The sequence below is a fragment of the Gossypium arboreum genome, chromosome 4 (genome assembly GCF_025698485.1).
Source record: "Gossypium arboreum isolate Shixiya-1 chromosome 4, ASM2569848v2, whole genome shotgun sequence".
Lineage (NCBI taxonomy): Eukaryota > Viridiplantae > Streptophyta > Magnoliopsida > Malvales > Malvaceae > Gossypium > Gossypium arboreum.
The window spans coordinates 103,724,462-103,745,289 of NC_069073.1; the positions used below are offsets into that span (position 1 = coordinate 103,724,462).

At 36.1% G+C, this 20,828-nt stretch overlaps 1 non-coding gene across 1 annotated transcript; it reads right to left on the minus strand.

The window, feature by feature from the left end:
• Nucleotides 1-10,862: 10,862 nt before the first annotated feature.
• Nucleotides 10,863-10,968, minus strand: LOC128292275 (small nucleolar RNA R71). Its single transcript, XR_008282260.1, has one exon. It is a non-coding gene; the product is annotated as a small nucleolar RNA R71 (small nucleolar RNA).
• Nucleotides 10,969-20,828: the final 9,860 nt, after the last annotated feature.

A 20,828-nucleotide genomic window follows, 5' to 3' on the forward strand; every position in this document is an offset into this window, starting at 1 on the left:
ACTTTCTGGCTATTTTCAAATCCCAATAGCTCCTAAAGATCAAGAAAATACAACATTTACATATCCATATGGTACGTTTGCTTATCGTAGAATGCCTTTTGGACTATGTAATGCTCCTGCTACTTTTTCAACGCTGCATGATGGCCATTTTTGACGAACTCGTTGAAGATGTCATGGAGGTATTTATGGATGATTTTTCAATTTTTGGTAACTCTTTCCATCATTGCCTAAAAAATTTAAAACGAGTGTTAAGAAGATGTGAAGAAACAAAACTTGTGCTTAATTGGGAAAAATGTCACTTTATGGTTCAAGAAGGTATTGTGTTAGGACATAAAATTTCTAGTAGAGGGATTGAGGTTGATAAATCTAAAATTGAAACCATTGAAAAACTACCCCCTAATTCGGTTAAGGTTATTATAAGCTTCTTAGGACATGCTGGGTTTTATAGAAGATTTATTAAAGACTTTTCTAAAATAGCTAAGCCTTTGACTAAATTACTAGAAAAAGATGTGCCTTTTAATTTTTATTAGGAGTATTTAGAAGCATTTAATACTTTAAAGGATAAACTGACTAAAGCTCCAATTATAATTGCACCTGATTGGAATTCACCTTTTGAACTAATGTGCGATGCGAGTGATTTTGCAGTAGGTGCAGTTTTGGGATAGTGAACAGATAAACATCTTCAACCTATCTATTATGCTAGCAGGACTTTGACAGCCGCACAAGAAAACTACACCACCACGGAGAAAGAGCTGCTAGCTGTGGTTTTTGAATTCTATAAATTTAGGTCATATTTAATATTGTCTAAAGTTGTCGTTTATATTGACCATTCCGCTTTTCACCACTTTTTGACTAAAACTGATGCAAAACCTTGACTCATTCGATGGATCTTACTATTGTAGGAATTTGACTTGGAGATTAAGGATAAGAAAGGAGCTGAAAATCTTGCGGCTGACCATCTCTCCAAGCTTGAAAACTCAAGTACCAAAGAACCAGATGACATTGAAATAAATGATTCATTCCCTGAAGAACAATTTTTTGCTATATCTGATTCTGAGGTACCTTGGTTTACAGATATTGCAAATTTTTTAGCCGCTAACATTATCCCAAAAGGGTTGACACATCAACCAAAGAAGTGATTCTTCACTGATGTGAAAAACCACTTCTGGGAAGATCCTTTTCTTTTTTGTAAATGTGCAGATCAAATCATTAGGAGATCCGTTACAAGGACAGAAGCATTGAAAATCTTGGAACATTGCCACTTAGGACTGGCTGGAGGACATTACGGTGGAAATAAGACCGCACATAAAGTCCTCGAATCAGGTTTTTATTAGCCGACTCTATTCAAAGACACCAACAGGTATGTTACTTCCTGCAACAAATGTCAAAGGACAAGTGATATATCCAAACATGATGAAATGCCTCAGACATATATGCTTTCATATGAAATATTTGACATTTGGGGTATCGACTTCATAGGTCCATTCCCTAGTTCATTCGAGAATAAATACATCTTAGTAGCTATTGATTATATGTCCAAATGGGTTGAAGCCCAAGCTTTACCTACTAATGATGCTAGAGTAGTAGAACGATTCCTTAAGAAACTTTTCTCTCGATTTGGTACACCTAAAGCAATTATCGGTGATAGGGGTACTCATTTTTCTAACACCCAATTTGACAAGACCCTCAAGAAATATGGAGTTCATCACAGAACAGCTACCCCTTATCATCCTCAAACTAGTGGCCAAGTTGAAGTTGCGAATCGAGAGCTTAAACGTTTCCTAGGAAAGATAGTAGAATTAAACAGGAAAGATTAGGTGATGAAAGTAGATGATGCTTTATGGGCTTATAGAACTGCTTTTAAGACTCCCATAGGAACATCACCTTACAGACTTGTTTGTGGGAAAAGTTGTCACTTACCGTTTGAGTTGGAACACAAGGCATTCTGGGCTATAAAATTTCTAAAACTTGACCTCAAACTTACAGGTGAAAACAGGTTGATGCAGTTGAACGAGTTAGATGAGTGGCGAGCCAATGCATATGAAAATTCGCGCCTATATAAGAAAGCAACGAAATGCCTCCACGACGCCCGTTTCAAGTAACGAATGCAATTTGAAGTTGAAGATCTTGTCCTGTTATATAACTCGAGGCTCAAATTGTTTCCTGGAAAGCTTAAATCACGATGGTCAAGTCCTTTCGTAGTTCAAACTATATTTCCATATGGTATAGTAGAGGTAAGTCATCCATCATAAGACACTTTTAAAGTAAATGAACATCGTCTCAAAATGTATAACGGTGAGAATTTCAAAGAGGATAAAGAGAAGCTATGACTCCATGAACTTACCTAAATACACCCACAATGTAGAGTCGAGCTTAGACTATAAACAAACGCTTCTCGGGAGGCACCCCGAGCACTAACGGTGCTAACTTCTTTAAATTTCAGTCTTTAACATTTAATTCACTAATTGAGTCACTAAACACAGGATTTTCAGAACCACGCAGCCAGGCACACGGGCGTGCCGTAGGCCGTGCTCATACCACAGGATGCAGCACGGCCGTGCGCTACGGTCGTGTGAAAATAGGGAAAATTTTTTTCCCCAACACAAGATGCGATAAGTTGCCATGGGCTTGAAACAACTCATGTTTTGAAATAGTGGGCAAACCTGTCAATTTAGCACGGGCGTTCGACACGCCCGTTCCCAGCCCCCGTGGTAGACACTGTCACAATAACACGAGCATGGGAGAAGTGAACGAAGATTGACAGGGCTGTGCAACATGGCCGTGTACACCAATGCACCCAATTTTGAAAACCACAAAATGTACGGGCTAAAATGAAGGCACACGGGCGTGCCCCACGGCTGTGTGCCCCAATTTCTCTATAAACACCTATTATCTATTTTAGCTTTATCTTTATATTTTGAAATTACTTTTTATTTCCTATTAATACTATTTTATCTTAAGTTTTTACAATTTTTATTTTCGGCTATTTCATTATGAGTAAATATGCTTCATTATATTTCCTAAAGAGTTCCTAATTTTATTACATTCATAAAGAGCTCCAAAGCTCATCATCAAACAGGAACTAAAAAACTCCAACGGCGCAGGACTTATGGACTAATGAACCTCTACCACCACCAGAGTATCCTCTTCACTCTCATCATTGCCTTGGCCGATTATTCTCCGTAACTCCAATTCAAGGAGTCCATTCATCATTCAGGAAGTTTCACCTCTCTCCCTCTCTTATGATTATATATCTATAATTTTCAATATATCTATCTTTGTACATTGAGGGCAATGTACATCTTAAGTGTAGGGGGTCTTTCATATCATTATTAGAAATCCCTGAATTTTGTCTTATTCTCACGTGAATCACTCATATCACTATTAGAATGAATTTTAATTAATTTCTGATTTTTATTGATATGTCTTGAATTAAAACATATGCAATTATGCATTGATTGTTTAAACTTTAAGACATTAGGGAATCAAGCATGATGAGTTGATTTTTGAAGAATTAAAAACTTTTAGGTTGTTTCCCTAAGTTTAGGTATTATCTTGAGTTGAAATTCACAAGTTTAAACATCAAAAAGCCATAATTTTTGTGAGATCTTGAGCCTTTAGAGCATATTTTATTCCTTTCATGCTCACTTTCATTATGAGTGCATCAGTTTTGATTTGTTATTCGAGAACTTGCTTTATTATACATGTCAAGACCAGACCATTTGATTTGATATGTCAAGATGATAAAGGCACTTAGGTTTAACCCACTCACTCCACAAAAGCCTACCTCCATAATTAAACCTTTGTGAACCCCTTTTGAGCCTAAGAAGACATTAATTGATTTACCCTCAATATTAACCCATTATTGTTGAAATCCCCTAATTTGATCCCTATTTTTGTTGAGATTTGATTTGAACAAATTGCTTAGTTATGTTTTGTTCTTCTAAATATTTGACTTGTGATAAAAAAAACAATACTTACATACATATTAGTAGTAATTCATCATTTTTGAGCTTGAGTGTTAATTTCATATTCTGAGAAGAAGCTCACTTATATTCAACTGATGACTAGTTATTTTTCTAGCTAGGTAATTTTTCAATTCAATCTCGATTCTAACATCTTCTTTTAGCTTGTGACCACACCCCCTAACCAAAGCCACGTTACAACCCTCTAAAAGACCTTTTCGATTGATGTATCAGCTCAATATATAGCGGTGGAGATTTGATATTCAAGCAAGCCTATGGCAATACCTTTTCATATTGACTAATGAGTGCTTTAATTGATGTCCTTAAACACTTTGAGTGATTTGAATGAATATTTAGTGAGGATGTTAAACTCTGTGATATTTTGATCAAAGGTAATCACTTAGATGAGGGGAGACACCTATGTTTTCGTGATAAAATGCTCAACTTGGAATGTTTGAAACTTTGATGCACTTTTAGTTGAATTTTCAATGTATGAGTACATATGGATTATCTTGATATATTATTGATAGGGATTATAAATTGAGAAGAATTTATTTTGACTATGAGTTGAGGATGATTTTTGCTTGAGGACAAGCAAATGCTTAAGTGTGGGGGTATTTGATAAAATGAAATTTATACATATTTTTATCCCATGCTTAGCCCATTTATGAATGGTCTCTCCTTAGATTTGGTGAATTTGATGCTCCTGAATTTGATGGTCCTAATCCTTTAATTTCATGTTTTATACTTAGGAGAGCATAGGAGAGTAAAAAGAGCGAGAAACGGGTCGAAAATGGAGAAAATAGACCCACGTGGGAAATCAACACGGACTGGACTTCCTCACATGGGCCTGTCACACGGCCATGTCCATTTGGCAGGATTGAAGCACGACTTACATGGGTAGACTACACGTCTGTGCCTCTTTAACAACCTTGACCACGGGCTGGAGTAATCACACACGGGCGTGTCCCTGCTGAGCCCAAGTATAGTCCTATTCGAAAATGGAAATTTTTAGGGCTCTTAGGCATCCAAAATTCTATTTAAACACTTGATGAGGCACTTAAGAGGAGAACACAGAGTAGGAAGCAAGGAATTACTCAAGGAAAGCCGATTGATCCATCTCAAAAGCCGGATTCATCATCAAGACTGAAGATCTCCCTTCAAGTTCCTTCAGGAGTTTTGGGTATTCTTATGTTTTGTTATCTTTATGCTTTTGAGATGTTTTATTTCATAAGTATGAACTAAACCCCCTAAATATCTAAGGGGAATGAAACCTAAGACGGATCTTGTTATTTTTATCTGAATTGTATGATAAATATTTGACTTCTTACTAATTATGTGTTCTAAATTCTTGTTTTGATATTCCAGGATATTGATTCAAGTTAAGCTCTTATTCAGAGGAGGAATAGACCCTGTCTAAGAGTAAATTTGTCATAATTAAGCAGTGTTGATTGCACGCCTAGAGATAGGGTGATAAGATTTTGCCGAATTAGGGTGAAACCTAATAAGGGAATCCATAGATCGAGTTAATGTAATTCTAGGGTGCTAATTAGAAGGAGATTTCAATTATTCAACCTAGGGTTAGACGTTATTAGTCTCGAGAAAGATAATAATATAACTGAGGGATTTCTACAAATCAAGTCAAATGAATAAATTGTCTGATTCAGGGTTAAATAACAAGTGAAGTCTAGGTGGATTTTTCCTTAGGTATTGTCTTAATCAATCGAATTTTCCCAAAAGTATTTTCTCAAATTTTCTTTCTGTGCATTCTTAGTTAGTAATTAGTTTAGATAACCAAACCTCTCAATTTTTAGGTTGGATAATAAAAAGGAAGTAAATACTAGTACTCATAGTTCCTTTGGGTTCGACAATTCGGTCTTGCTGAACTATACTACTGTTCGATAGGTACACTTGCCTTAATCATGATAATAAGTTAGTCTCAAGAACGATTCATTTATAAATTTTTAAAAACTATTACGAATATCACGCATCACTGGACATAGGGGGAGTACTTGGCTGCTGATTTTGGCTATTTTTAGCAGCCTTCTCAACCTATAAATACCCCATTGGCTACTCATTTCAAGCACACCTCAACTTTTCTCATCTCATCTCTTCTCTCTCAATTTTCTCTTTCATTTCCCATTCATTTTTCTTTATTCTCTTGCTGATTTCACCTCTTGAAAAAGAGTCATTCATCCACCATTTGGAGCAGCATTAAAGTGTTCGTAGTAGCCTTGGCTCGATAAGAACAAGCAGAGAAGGAAGAGTGGAGCAAACCAGTCAAGCCATAGAGAAACACCTGATTTGATTCTTGTTCCCTATCCTTTTAATTTTTGTTGTTGTTATGATGAAATGTCTATGAATATTTTTGATGTTGATATGTTTAATTTAATTAATATGGCTTAAACTTAATTCGTGTTAGGTTGATAGCATTTTGTCTACTTAATTTATTAAAATTGTGTTTGTGTTGTTATAGGCCTCGGTAGGATTTTTGATTAAGTAAAGCCATGACTGAGTTATTCTTATATTACAATTGTAAGGTAACTAATGAATTAATTATTTAAACTAATTGAAATTGTAATTATTTGACACGGTACTTAATCAGTGCATGTTTAATCATCTAAGGTAGCTGAGGGTTAAATTAGCAACGATATCTAACGATACATTAGCCTTGCATAACTTGCAAGATTATTGTGATTAAACTATTTCAAGGTAGAAATACATTGTTACCTCACATGATCTTTTATGTGCTTATGAGATTGAATTAATGTTTGAATTGGCATAGAGATATGTACAAGTGATTATTTCGATTTCATAAGTATGTATGTGCATTAACACATTTGCTTATTAAAATTTGTTTAATTGGTTGAATTGGCATAGAGATATAGTCAAGAGATGAATGGATTTTGGTAGGTGAGTATGTTCATTAGTTAATAAATTACTGAGTTGTCGTGAATTTATTCGTAACAACATAAACATGAGTTTAATAGTTCTAAGTTAAGAAATGTAATTAACCTAGCACAATTATGTCATCTTGATTAAAATCATCTTTTGAAATCGTGCTTTGGAACTTTATTTCATTTTATTTGTTTTACTTTGTTAAAATTCTAGTTTTTAATCACCTCTTCAAATCAAAATATTTTTCTTCACCAAAGCATTTTAAATTGTATTCATAAATAATTCTTTTCCCAGCCCCTGTGGGTACGATAACTTGACATTTACTTGTCACTTTATTACTTGTTACGATTGTGTACACTTGCATATTTTTCTGCCGTTCCAAGTTTTTGGCACTATTGCCAGGGACTGTTTTAAAAGGCATTATTTGTGAAATTGTTAATTTAGCATTTTGGTCTCTTTTTTTGTTAAATTTTAATTCCATTTTTTTTCAGGTGTTTATGAGTATTGATCAAAGTATTGACTTACTCCCCGTAAACTCTAAAATTGAAAGGACTTTGTAACAGCCCGATTTAGACCCTAATTGGAACGGTGATTTTGGGACCACGAATTCTAGTCAGAAAAATATTTTAAAATTATTTTATGTGTTTATTTTGTGTGAATTTATGCCTGTGAAATTTTTGTAATTTAATTTTGTCGTTTGAGTGTCCGATTAAATAAAAGGGCTAAAATGAATATGTCTCTGTAAGTGGAGGTATTTAAAATGTAATTTGACCTTAGTTAAATATCATAGACGGTTGTGACCATGCATTTAAAATGGTTTTATATTTTTAACATAAGGTTAAATATGTAAATTATGTAATAATATGTATATAATAAAACATATAATAATTAAAGCCATTTTCTTCATTTTATTTCTTATGACCGAAACTTAAAGAAAATAAAGGTTTATAAAGCTTTGAACAGTCGGCTACTTCTCAAGCTAAATCAAGGTATGTTTTTACTTTAGTTTTTGATAATTTTTACGTTTTTAAGATCGTTGCTTCGAGTTTTATCCGACCCATGATTAAATTTCTGATTTTGATGAATATTTTGAGTTATGCCATTGATGAATATTTGTGTTTTGTGATGTTTGATGATGAAACATCAAAAATATGTTTTAGATTAACATGTTTTGTATTGGAGTTTTCGAAGATTTTGAGTAATTAGGACTAAATTACAAAAATAATAAATTGAAGGACTAAAATGCAAAATAAATGAAATGTGAGGACTTTTTTGGGTATGGGGAGTATTTTGCCTAAGTATAGTACGAGCAAATTTTGCTTGTTTTGTGTTTTATGCAATTAGGACTAATTTCTAAAAATATGAAATATTGGGGGTAAAATGGTAATTTGCCCATTTATGTGTTGTTGGATTAAATTGAATGAAATTGTGTTTGAATGAGATTAATTTGAAATTGTATAGATCAAGAACAAAAGAAATCGGACTTGGATCGGGGAAAAGCAAAAATAGTCGAATAGTCGATTTGCATCGTTCGTCGATATCCGAGGTAAGTCTTTAAGCAATTAGACATCGTTAATTTTGAATGTAACATAGTTTAATATGCTGATTTGGAATTTATGGATTTATGGCATAGTTAGTCGAATGTGATAAAGCATAGAGATAATGCATTTGAGTTTGACTCGATTGAGTTATAATATTTGGAAGACAATATGAATTATGTGGAATATTTGAAATGTTCGATATATGAATTGTTTATGCGATAGCTTTATAATAATGATATTCAGGCTATGAGCCTAGCAAACCTTGTGCTGGTGATTTTAATTGGGCTTTATGCCTAGCAGGCTTATTGTCGGTGAATAAAATCAGACTTTGAGTCTAGCAGGCCTTGTGCCGGTGTGTGATTCAGGCTTATGCCTAGTAGGTTTTATGCCAGTGATTTATTTTCAAGCTTATGCCTATAAGACTTCATGTTGATGTGATAATTGAGTAAGTAAACTGAGCTAAATGATCTTGTATATTCGGCCATATAGGTATGTACATATTTGATGTTATATTTGATCTTGTATATTCGGCCATATAGGTATGTACATATGTGATCTTATATTGGATCTTGTATATTCGACCAGATGAGTAACGTTGGTATATGAAGTTAAATTTTGTTTAGTGAGCTTGTGTAAATGTGTGGAAGTATATTTGAATATATAATGATATTTGGCTTTGAAAGTTGAATGAAAATTTGTAAATTGTTAACCTTATAAGTATTCGATCAAGGTGATAGTTATGTTAAACAAGTGTCATTATAGATTGATTAAGTTGAAATTAAATATGACATTGATATAATAAATTAGTTTATTTTAAATTTTATGGAGTTGAATATATTTTTGAGTTGATATTTGCTTATGACTTACTAAGCTATAAAAGCTTACTCTGTGTATATATATGTGTTTCTGTTTTATAGATTTTGCATTCAAGTTACAAGCTCGGGGATCGTCAGCAAAGTTCACCACACTATCAACAGCTTTGGTATTTAAATTATTGAACTTAAATTATGGCATGTATAGGCTGAAATGTGTTTTGTTATGAAATATTGAATTATAGTTATGTATAACTAAAGCCATGCGAAAATGGCTAAGTTGATTTATGAATTTATGTTATTTTGGGTATAATATTTAAGTGTGCTATGCGTGAATAGTGATGGAGTGAATTGAATATGATCTTGATGATTTGGTTATGTGATTAATTTAGGTGATAAAAATATAAGTGCTAAAGGTGATGAAGTTCGGTCAAGGTATATATATATAAATGCCATAAATGATATGAAGTGAACTTGTGGTTTGATTTATGTGTGGTATTAATGGTTAATGGATGCGATTATAATGTTATATACTATGAATGAATGGTATATGTGATTTGTAGTATATGTTTTGTAAATGGTTTGATTATGGTTGATAAGTTGGTCATGGTGTATATAAATTTTCATAAGTATAATTAAATGATTCGATTTTAATTGTATATAGATAAAGTATATAGATGAAATTGATTGATAAGTGTGATATAGGTGTTAAATGTGTATGGCCATTGATGATATATATATATATAATAGTTCGAATATTGTAAAGGTTATTTAAGATAGATTATATCTTATAAAGGTTTTGTAATTTGGCTTAACAATGAGTAAGATGTTGATTATATATATATGTACATGTGTATGTATGTGTAATTAAATGATGTTTGTCATTATGATTTCGTTTGTCTTGGAAGTTTATATGTGTATATGATGTTTATGTGGTTGGTAAAATAGGTATAAATGATGAAGTTTAATATTGAATAAGTATTAGATACGTTTTGTTAGTAAATTGTATATTTAATAAGTATAAATATGTTTATATATATTTATGAATATGACTTGTGTTAGCAGATGAGAATGTTCAAAACTGTACTTATGTTCAGTAATGCCTCGTAACCTTAATCCAACGATGGATACGGGTTAGGGGTGTTACAGACTTTCTGAAAAAGGAGAAGACAGGTGAACCAAAGAAGGACCAAAGATATGAATTTCGAAAATCCAAACCAAAATCTAGGAGGAACATTTGCTTATAATACTCACAATCTGATCATTGTTGCCGATGACAGAAACTGTGTTGAATAATATGCCATTCCTCTATTCAATGAGCTAAATCTAAGTATTAGAAGACCCGAAATTGAGGCACAACAATTCGAGCTGAAGCCGATCATGTTCCAAATGTTGCAAAATATGGGTAAATTTAGTGGGATTCCCACTAAAGATCCACATCTTCATCTTCGGCTATTCATAGAAGTGAGTGACTCATTTAAACTAGTCGGGGTGTTTGAGGAAGCCTTGAGACTGAGATTATTTCCATACTCCTTAAGAGATAAAGCATGAGCATGGTTGAGCTCCCTACCATTTGGTTCCATAACTGTATGGCAAGAGTTGGTTGAACGTTTCTTAATGAAATTTCCCTCCATCTTTAACCGCCAAGATCTGAAATGAAATCACTTTATTTTTGCAACTTGATGAAGAATCTTTATATGAGGCATAGCAGCGGTTCAAGGAGTTATTACAAAAGTGCCCTCATCATAATATTCCTTGCTGCATTCAAATGGAGACTTTCTATATTGGTCTCAATATTCATATTATAATGATGGTGGATGCTTCAGAAAATGAAGCCCTTCTTTTTAAGTCTTATAACAATGCTTACGAGATTATTGAAAGAATTGCCAGTGGTAACTATCAGTGGCCAACCAATCAAGGAGCCTCCGAAAGACGAGTAACAAGAGTATATGAAGTGGACACACTTGCTTCTTTGGCAGCCTAGGTATCTTCTATGTCTTCTATGCTTAAGAACATAATTATTAATGGTTTCAGTGGTAATTTGTCAAGTCAGCAGCCGAACCAGCTCGAGAATATTTCTTGTGAATACTGTGGAGATGGTCATTTCTTTGAAAATTGCTCATTTAATCAAGAGTCAAATTATTACATGGGAAATTAGAATCATCCAATTTCTCCATAGAGTAGTCAATAGGCGGACCATAGTGAATCTATTATGCCATTTCAACCAAATTATCTGTTGAAATATTCTCAACAATTGCAACAACCCCCACCAACTGAATCTTCAAGTGATCTTGAGACTCTGCTGAAGGCATACATAGCGAAGAATGATACCACTTTAAGAAATCTGGAGAATAAAATAGGTCAGCTAACCAATGAACTTTGAAATAAACCCCAAGGTATTTGGTAGAGCGATATAGAAAATCCAAAAATTTTGGGCAAAGAACATTGCGAAGCAGTCTCTTTGTCCAGTGGAAAGACATTGCAGCCTAAAGTGGTTGAGGTTCAAGATGAGCCTATTGTAGCTCAAGACAAAGAAAAAGTTCAACCAAGTGTTGAAACTCCTGTATCACAAAAGTTAGATTCAGTGATCCTTGATGAGGTAAACTCTAAACTAGTTAGTTTTAATTATCTAACACCCTTGTCGAATGCAGAAAAATTTCCACAAAAGAGTTGTCCAGTTAAAGCTAAGATTCCACCGTTTCCATATCCTCAACGATTCCGAAAGAAGTAACGAGATACTCAGTTGAAAGAAATTTTTGATGACGAGGTGACTTTTAATGACTTCAATGCTGCTAAATCCACATATGTAGTTGAAGACTATTTTGCTATTTCCAAGATGGAATCGTTGGCTTCTGCAGAGCTGGAGCTCAATTCTATAGATGATCCATTAGAATGTATTCTGCTAGCGAATTCGCCAAGTGATTTTGATGACAAGGAATGTTTGGCTTTGTTAAAAGCTAAAACGAAGGGATTCACTCAGGAAGTTCCACTGGAATCATTAAAGTTATTATCTCGGGAGTATACACAACCAAAAGTGTTGATTGAAGAGCTAGTCGAATTGGAACTGAAGACTTTGCCTCCTCATTTGAAATATGATTATTTGGGTTTATCTTCATTTTTACCTATCATGATTTCAATTGAGTTCACCAAGAATCAAGAAGAAGAGTAGTTTGTTGTTCTGGAAAAGCAAAAGAAGGGTGTCATATGGATTATTGTAGATATTAGAGTCACGAGTTGGAGAATTTGTAGGAATTATAGGAAGTTAAACAAGGCCACCAGAAAAGATCATTACTGGTTTTCTTTCCCTAATAGTATTTTGGACAGATTTGATGAGAAAGAATATGATTACTTCCTAGATGGTTATGGTTGGTATGACAAATGGCCATTTGACACCACCATGGTCAATGACAATCCTGAATAAAATGGAGGGAGTTCTCTTCACTTTCTCTATTGTTATTTTATATTTTTAGTTTTATTTCTCATTTGAATAAAATTGTAGACTTAGATAAAATTTTCTTTGGTTCATTACATTAATTAAAACTTTGTCTAGGAGATTGGGACTTAAGCAGGACCATCTGTGACCCCTTTAGTCTTTCCTAGGAGTTTAATTTAATGTAATTTTTCAAAAAATATATTTCTAAGTAAGCTGAAGAATTTAAGTATTTGTTTTGTTAAATAAAGGGTTAACTTTTAACCTAAACACTAATTTCTTTGAGTTTTTTTTTTTTTTTAGTTTACTTTCAGTACAGGAGCTTAGGATCCAAAAGGAGTTGCCATTGGGCTTAAGATTCTATTAGGAAGGGAAATATTCAACCTTTTTCTACAAAAACATATAACCCATACTTTGCTCCACCGCCACTCCCAAGTAGCCCAATAGTGCATCTCACTTAACCCCTTGATGTTGCAGCCCTTAACTCTCTGTATCACCACCCTAAACACCTTCATTCGAAGTCACTAACTACCGCACCTAAACTATCCTTAAAATTGCCACCCTCTTCAACTTTAAAACTTACCTTCAACTACTCACCCACCTGCCCAAAACTAAAACCACCCTTAACAGATTTCCCAAGTTCGATGCTGAGAGTCCCTTTATCTAACACTAGTCCACGAAGTGAACAGTTTGGTATAATGGCTATGCTGCAACACATGTAGTTGCAGCAACAACATTACTAGAGATACTAAAAAATACGGGATGACTCAATCAGAAATGCATTTGAATATATATTTCATAACCTGTTTGTTCTTGTGCCTGGATTTCCAGACTTTATACTCGAACCATGGACTCCAATGTTGAGAAAGAAAAAATATGAGTCAGATTCTGAGGGATCTGCAAATAAATAAAAAGGGCGGATCTTTATTTTATTTCATTTTCTTTCCTAGGTTAGTTAATGTTTTAGGATTAGGTTCTATTAGGATTTTTATTTTTCGCATAATAAAACAAGAGGTGGAAATCATAAATAAAAATGAACAAGTTGCAAAGTACAAAGTGTGGCAATAGATATATACATGTCTAGGATTGGATCTAGAAAGAACTTGGTACTTAAGCAGTCAAATTGACTCACCTCATCTTTTCTAAAATCCTACCTGGTGTATAGTATCTATTCACTTCTAACAATGAGGACATTTTTTATCTCAAGTAGGGGGACTGAAAAATGGAAATTATTTACTCTCAGAATAAAATTTTCTTTTAATTAGGATTATTGTAACACCCTTAACCCGTATCTGTCACTGAAACAGGGTTACAGAGCATTACCAAAATTTTTTAGAACATTTTTAGATAATTCACGTAAATTACTATTCATTAATCAAGATTATTCATAACATCCCTTAAATGGACCCTCGAGGCCCAATATGAGCTTTAGAATCAAATCGGGACTTAATCAAGAACTCTAAAAAATTTTAGTAACATTTTAAAATTTTTCCAAGTTACAGGGTTTACACGCCTGTGTGGTCCAAGGGATACGCCTGTGTGACATTAGAACATGCCCGTCCTGTAGGTCATGTTGAACCCAGTGTAACTCTCTGACTTGTGCCACACAGCCAACCACATGCCCGTGTTCTAGGCCATGTAACACACACGACTGAGACACACGCCCGTGTCTCTGCCCATGCTCGATTCTGAGCATTATGTTTCTCAAATTTAAGGTGAAGGGGACTCACGGCTAGACCATACGCCCATGTGCTAAGTCGTGTGTCACACACGGTCAAGATACATGCCCGTGTGTCTACTTGTGTGGACAAAATAAAGCCATTTCTAGCTTCATTTTTCACCCAAAACCTTGCCACAAACCTACAACAAAACTTGCATTCATGAAACAACCAATCCAAGCATTTTAATCATGGTAATTATACCATTTAACATGGTATATCGTCACATGCTTTCATGCTTTTAGTCTTACCTTATTAAGCATACTTGTTTAACCTTTCTCGATCAATCAATAATAAACACTTATGTTATCACCATGAAATAATCTTAATATGTATATATATCAATACATAATCATCAGTAATCATTCCAATGGCTGGATTACAATAACCATGTACATTTACATGCCAATATGGCCAGTTAACCTATACATGCCATTATAACCACAATTGTTTTACCATATGCAATGAAATGAGCTGATGGATTGTGTGAGTGATCTCCGCCAAGCTTCTAATCCAACGAGGTTCTGATTTACTATAAAACAGGGAAATAAAACTAAGTAAGCATATAATGCATAGTAAGTTTGTATAACATGGTACTTAACTTACCATTCATTGTATTGCAAGATAAACATGTAAGGCACATTCAATCAATTTGATCTCAAGCCCTACACATATCCTCATTGCCCTTGTTAGCCATATATACCATAATAACATCAAGAAACATATATGGGCTCAACATAATCAGATTTTTGAATATATATACTTTCCATATCACGTATCCATATGACACGTATAAATAGTATCTTTATATTATATGTAACACCCCAAACCCGGCCCAGACGTTATGGCCAAATCTGACGTGCCACATTGGAGTTGAAAATTCGCGTTTCGTTTTAGTGTTTTAAAAGCCATATATTTTGCTGAGTTAACAAAGTGTATGGAAGCTAGGCACCAGGTAGGTATCTGAGGCAGAGGAGGTGAGCCATGAAGGCTGCTTAAGTACCAAGCTCTTTGATTGGATCCAATCCGAGACATGCCCACAACCATAGCCACACTTTGTTATATCGAGTTTAAATTTGTTTAAGTGAACGACTTTGATAAATCGATTAATCGTGGTGTTGAACTCTTTTGGAAACAAGTATCATTTTGAAAACACGTCCCAAGTCTAACCCATTTGAATAATTATCAACCAGGTTTAAAGTTATTAAAGTTAAAATATTCTCGAAAAGAAATAAAAGAAAAGTTAAAATGGCCTTATTACAACCCCAAAAAAACTATAATAATAAATAATATTTAATGGAAATTTAAAGAAAACCAACGCTTATTTAAAAGTCCAAAGACAATTACTGTGGCCATTCTGAATCCTCCGCCCAAGTCCCCACATCAAGGCTCACTGCAAGGTTAAGGAAAGGGGTGAGTTTGGAAACTCGTGTGCAACAAGCCCTTTCGAGCCCAAAACAATAATCACTGTTGGGTCTAAGCCCAAATCCAATCTCAAACATATACTGGGCCATAGCCCTTTTCATATTTCATGTTCCATAACACTGGGCCGAAGCCTTTTCAAGTTTCATATTACTAGGCCGAAGCCTTTACTGTAAACGGCATGGCCCATAGGCCCATTTTTATAACACATGTAATATCAAATGAAAGAATGCAACCCATTTGGGGAGACTACTCAACCCACCATCCGCTACTCTCCACCCGTACCAACCAACACACCATTTGGGGATTAACTCGACCCACCCCGCCATAACTCTCCACTGGCAGCATAGTTGCTTTATCATATAACTGGAGGCCTAGCCTCTTTTAATAACTGGGGAAAAAGCCCTTTTAATAACTGGGGCATAAGCCCTTTAATAACTGGGGCATAAGCCCTTTAATAACTGGGGCATAAGCCCTTTTTCACTTCCTCCATTCATATAAAACCTAACCCAATGCATTTATGATTACATCATGTGCATATCATACATATCATGTGCATATCATACATGTCATGTGCATATCATACATACCATGTTTATCAAAATCCCATGTATTAAATTCATGTATAAACCCTAGGGGTATAATGGTCATTTTTACCTAGGGGCAAAACAGTCATTTTCATATTATAAGGGTAATCTTTTAATTTTACCAAAAATTAGGGTTTCCATGTTCATTAACGTTTACAAACAATTCATGGGTGCAAACAGTGATTCTGGCCCATTTTTAACGAAAACGAGTTATTGGGCCCAAAAACCCCTAATGGGCCCTACTTAGCCAATTTCGTCATCTAGGCCCATTTAGCTTATATTCCATAATGGTTTTATCAGTCTCGATGCGCAATTTAACTAGTTTTCATATTCTACCAATTTTACCCAAATAGGCCCGAAAGCCTGTTGGGCCCTATTGCAGCCCCTCGAGGCCCAACTTACCGTGAATGCCAAAAATCATGTTCTTACCGTTTCCAATGTTCCCGATCATCCTCTCAACGAATCTAACTAACTAATGAGCGTTCGCTTGCTCACGAGTCCTCGAAATGCCAGAATTTTGGCTTTTCGGCATTTATCGCTTTAAGCTATGAAAGGGTTCGTTTACACACCTGATTTGTGATATTCCTCGACGAGATCTCCTACACGATTTCTCCTACCATCAGTTGTTAAATAGATCAGCTCGCAATAATTGAACCAAATCAAGAACTATCCAATATTAACACTTACACATTCGGCCACCCTCCATAATGGCCTTAGGCACCTTACCTTTGTCGCGATTGATGACTAGGCCTAGCTACTCCGGTGATCCGAGCTACTCCAAGTCGACACTACACCTTGCTGCTCCTTCAATAAATAAACCAAAAATATTAAAAGAAGACCCCATAAAGTCTATGCCCATATTCGGCCATCTCCCTAAATTTGGGGTTTTGGCTTTTGGCCAAAGTTACACTAGGAATTGTTTAGAGTTTGAACACTTACCACAGTTTTTCTCCTCTTGAATCCGGATGCCTAAAAGGTAAAGGAATCGAACGCCAACTATAGAAACGAAAAGAAAAGGTTGCTGGTCACAAAGAATCGGCACCCCCTATCTTCACTGATTTCGGCTTTTTGCGGTATTTCGGTAGAACTAGAGATTAAGGAAAGAAACAATGGTGAATGGAGGGAAATAGTGGGCTGTTTTGAAAGAAGAAAAGGAAGAAAAATGAATAGGAGGGAGGTAGATTCAATTTGAAAAGAAAAGAGAGAAAAGGCTACACACCAAAGAAGAAATCGGCACAACTAAGACCCTAATGCCAAATTACTAACCTAATACCCTCTACCGAAAATCCCTCTCCAATCTCCCTTATTCGCCAACTCTATCTCCATATCACATCCCTAAAATCTCTCCCTTATCCCTCCTTAATTTATGCATTTGACTTGATCCAACTCTCCTCTTACAGAATCCACTTAGGTTCCAACACTTACCCTTCCTGCACATAAAAATAAATACTCTTATTTGTCAACACAGGGAATCGAACCCAGGTCTTCCTCTATGCTCCACACGCCACCTTTTTAGGAGTTAGTGGCGTCACCCTTGCCACTTTACCAAAGCTCTTTTTGTGATACATTTTACCCACAACTTAATATAAGGGCACCTAGCCAGAACCCCTAACTCCTAAGTCCAAAATTTAAAAATTCTACCGGGTTTTGGCCAACTCATGGGCCTTCCACAGGCCCATTTACATACCCAAATTATGAATTCTATAATCACATACCAAATTTTAGAAATTTACTTAAAATATCAAGAATCGCGAAAACCCGAAAATCGGGATGTTACAACTCTACCCTCCTTAAAGAAATTTGACCTTGAAATTTACGATCCAAACGGTTGAGGGTATCACGACGCATTGCCTCTTCGGTCTCCCGGTAGCTTCTTCCTTGCCATGGTTCCTCCAAAGTACCTTCACCAACGGATGACCTCCTTCTCAACACCTTGACATCACGATCAAGTATTTGCACAGTTCCTCTTCAAAGGTCAAATCCATTGTACCTCAATTTACGTGAATCGCACGATATGAGTTGGGTCGAACGATATCGCCTTAGCATGGACACATGGAAGACATCATGAATGCGATCCAATTCTGGAGGTAACTCTAGCTGATAAGCCACCGGCCCTATCCGCTTGATGATTCGGTAAGGCCCAATAAACTGTGGGCTCAACTTACCCTTCTTACCAAATCTCAAAATCTTCTTCCAAGGCGAAACTTTCAAAAAGACCATGTCTCCTACCGCATATTCAATATCCTTACGCTTTAGATCGGCATAAGACTTTTGTCGATCCGCCGCCTCTTTTAACCTCTTCCTGATCACCTTAATCTTGTCTTCAGTATCAGCTACCAACTCTGGTCCAAGTATTTTCCTTTCCCCCAATTCTGCCCAACAAGTAGGCAAGCGACACCTTCGCCCATATAGTGCCTCATATGGAGCCATCTGAATACTTGCTTGGCAACTGTTGTTATACGCGAACTCCGCCAATGGCAAATGGTCCTCCCAGCTGCCTCTAAATTCAATAACACAACCCCTCAACATATCCTCTAAAATCTGAATAACCTCTCTCGATCGCCCATCCGATCGAGGGTGAAAAGCCGTCTTGAAATCCAATCGCGTTCCCAATGCCTCATGCAACTTCGCCAAAATCGAGATGTAAACCTTGGGTCTCGATGCTGAAATTATCGATCTTGGCACACCATGCAACCGTATTATTTACGCCACATACAATTTGGCCAACTTCAAGTGAGTAATCGGTTCGGACGGTATGAAATGAGCGATTTCGTGAGTCTATCCATAATCACCCAAACCGAATCCTTCTTAGAAGGTGTCAACGACAACCCACTCACAAAGTCCATAGTTACCCTTTCCCACTTCCAAAGTGGTATCTTTCTAATTTGTAACAATCCCGAAGGTAGTTGATGCTCGGCCTTTACTTGTTGACATGTCAAACATCTTCCTACAAATTCGGTCACCTCTCGTTTTAATTAAGGCCACAAGTACATCTCTCGCAAGTCTCGATATAACTTATTCCCTCCGGATGCATAGCACAAGGTCCATTATGTGCCTCTTTCAAAATCATCAATCTCAAATCGAGTTCTTGACATACAAATTCTCCTCGAAAACAAAGAACTCCTTCACTATTTAACCCAAAGTCGGGATTCTCCCCTTCTCAACTTGTCAAACCAGAAACTAACGACTCATCCTCCAACTGCTGCTTTTAATCTGTTCTACCCAAGTCGGTCTCACTTGTAACTCGCCAACAAACTTCCGTCGTCATACAAACTTAGATGAGCAAACATCGCCTTTAATTACGCCACGACCCTTCGACTTAGCGCATCACCACGACATTCGCCTTACGGATGATACTCGATCGAGCAGTCATAGTCCTTTAACAACTCTATCCACCTTCACGCCTAAGATTCACTCCTTTTGAGTCGCAAGTACTTAAGACTCTTGTGATCCGTATAGATAATGCATTTCTCTCCATACGGTAATGCCTCCATATCTTAAGTGCAAAGATTACCGCCAATTCCAAGTCATGAGTAGGGTAGTTCACCTCATGCGCTTAAGGCGTCGTGAAGCATAGCGACCACTTTACCCTCTTGCATCAACACACCCAAACCTACATGTGACGATCATCATTGACACAGTGAAATCCTTACCGGACTCTGGTGAATCAAACCGGCGCTTAGTCAAAACCTTCTTGACCTCTCAAAAGCCTCTTCTCGCTTATTTGTCCAAACAAAAGGTGCTCCTTCCTTATAAGTTTAGTTAATGGTGCCGCCAACACGTAAAATCCTCCCACGAATCTCCGATAATAACCGCCAACCCCGAAAACTTGAATCTCGCTCATCGACTTGGTGGCTTCCATTCCAAAATTGCTTCAATCTTCCGAGGGTCCACCTTGATCCCCTCAGACACAACATGCCCCAAGAAGGTAACTTCCTTCACCAAAACTCGCACTTACTAAACTTTGCATAAAGTTGCTTCTCCCTTAACACTTACAGCACAACACGAAGATGCTCATCATGCTTCTCCTCCGTTTCCGAATACACCAAGATATCGTTAATAAAAACGACTACGAACCAATCCAAGTATGGTTGGAACACCCGATTCATCAAATCCATGAATGCCGCCGGTGCATTAGTCAACCCAAATGGCATTACCAGAAACTCGTAATGACCGTATCAAGTCCTAAACGCCGTCTTATAAATATTCCCCTCTTTAACTCTTAATTGATGATATCCCGACCGAAGATCGATCTTAGAAAACACCGAGGCTCCTTTTAATTGGTCGAGCAGATCATCGATTCTTGGTAACGGATACTTGTTCTTGATAGTCGACTTATTCAACCGCCGATAGTCAATACACATTCGCATAGTCCCATCTTTCTTCTTCTGAACAAGATCTGGGTGCTCCACGGGAAACACTTGGTCTTATAAACCCTCTATCCAATGACTCTTG